Here is a 2,341-nt window from a genome sequence, read left to right on the forward strand (position 1 = left end):
CTATCCAATACTGGTAAATCACCCTAGCTTATGCTGTGGCGGAGACTGACGCAAATATGAGTTTAAATTAAAAAGCTTATCGCCAAAACTGTAAGTCAAGTTAACATGTATGCTTGTACTGACGCTTTCACGTGGCTGCTAAAAGATAACCTGGCCCTTAGTGCCAAGTAAGGCCTCGTGCCTGACAAATTCACAAATTTGGATGGAGAGTATGAGCAGTTTAGGGCATTTCGAATAGGACCAAAATCGCTTATCATCCAGCCGGGCCTTAATCATATTATGAGGCCCAAAATATACATTCAGCAATGCGTAAACGTCTAGATAAATTAGACAGAAGACGGTGGCGTGAGTTTTAAGGTGCACGGACCCCTCAGGTTTCAGTATCGAGGATATATTTCATTGTCCGCTGCTTAAGTGAACCCGTCATTCGAAATGACCTATTACGCGCTCTTGGAATGGCACGAGGAGCTGCAGAAACCGAGCTTGCCGATGAGTATCTCAGCTTATTTCTTGTTCTGGCGTTTCGGTAGAACGCGAGGAATTAAAGAGATCAGCTGCATGTGCGCACCAGAAGGTTAGTGCTTGCGTCAATGCGCAACATGCTCATTTGGATTGTGAGTTTTCAATTGGCTAACTAAAACGCGCTCTTGCGTCGCGCTTTCCAAAGACAGCTAATTATTACGGCATGCTTATTATTACGCTAATTATTACGCCAATTATTACGGCATGCTTCAAAATCTCGCGCCTGTTGGTACCACTGTACTTTTGGAGATATTTGACATTTGGTTCAAACAAGTTGTTCCCCAGTCATGCATGACTGCTGAAGTCATTACTGTCTTAAAATCGTGTAAACCCCCTCCCCTCTGCCTCTCGACTCCTTTCGTCCAGTGAGCCTGACGAGCTGCTTATGCAAAGTGACGCAGAAGGTGATCGACGCCAGGCTTCAATGGTGGTGTGATGTAGTGGTGCGTGAGAGTGCTCTGAGAGTTTATGACTGGCTTTCGCAGGCGTACATGCTCTATGTATGTAACTATGAACGTTGTAAGAAGTGCTGACCATGAGCGTAGCCGGGGTAATATCAACAGCTCAATATTTTTAGATTTCATGCTTGCATTTGGCACTGTCAGTCACATTTATGTCCTTAGTTTACAGGAGCTTGGTGTGAGGGGAAAACAGCGACTTGGATGTCTTACATTTCAAAGCTCAGAAAAATATTAATTCTGACCAGTAAACAAAATGCTAGGAACGCAGCTTAATGCACGAGGTGCAGCTGGCCAGCATGCTCAACCCTTTTCTATTTAACTACAAGATGGCGGATTTCCCACAAAAACTTCCTCCTGATTTACAGTGCTCACTATACGGCGATGATGACTGTGTTTGGGCTTCGAATAGAACTGCGGGCCTCATTCAGTCGAGCTGGTAAGAAGGGCTAGACATCATTGACTGCTTTCTGAAAGAAACGCGGATGATGCTCTCACACGCCAAGACAGCTGTTCTGAGTTTTACTCGAAAGCGTCTAAAAGATTTCTGGCGCCGTCTTGACAGCCAACCTTTGATGTCTGTTGACCAGCACATCTTTCTGGGTGTAGTTCTCAACAGACAACTCTGTTGGGCTGCACATAAAATCTATACAAAATCAGGCGAGCTCGTTGGTGAACGTGCTTTGCAAGTTTGCAGGTACCGTCTTTGCCAAACGTAATCAGGCTGCAAGGTTTGCTTCTCAATCTATAGTGGCGCACTTATGGCATCCCCAAAGCTCTGAATTTTTAGAGGTAAGATAAGGAATCGTCTTCTCGGTTGGCAGCTACCACTTCTCTAGCATTTTTGGGCTGTCACTCATACGCTTTGACGAAGTAAGACTGGCATAAAGGAAGATACAAACCTTTTGCCGGTCACAGATTTATTTATGGTGCTTATTGAGCTAGGTACTAATTGCGCATTACATTTATTCAATACTTACTGCTTTATAATTACTATGGCATTTATTGCTTAGACATTAGGTGCGCTGCACCGTGATAATTCAAGGCATGCAAGAACCACTATGCAAAAGCACCGAAGTTTGGGCCAGTTGGTATTGATCCATCATGAGACAAGATGCAAGAACCATGAAGTGGTATTCAGTCGACTGACACCACGGCTGTATCGGCGTATGTACGCTCGCGAGAAGGACACACTCTAAATGAGCTGCAAAATTTGCACACAATAAATATAGTGGGGACGTATTATTTACTGCTGATACAAACATATTCCTGTAAAATTGAAATACATACAGCCTCCCATTGCACACTTTTCACTCTGGCTACACAACACTAATTTTTCATCGTCCAGCACGAATATTTTG

The sequence above is a fragment of the Amblyomma americanum genome, chromosome 2, assembly GCF_052857255.1.
Source record: "Amblyomma americanum isolate KBUSLIRL-KWMA chromosome 2, ASM5285725v1, whole genome shotgun sequence".
NCBI classification, from domain to species: Eukaryota; Metazoa; Arthropoda; class Arachnida; order Ixodida; family Ixodidae; genus Amblyomma; species Amblyomma americanum.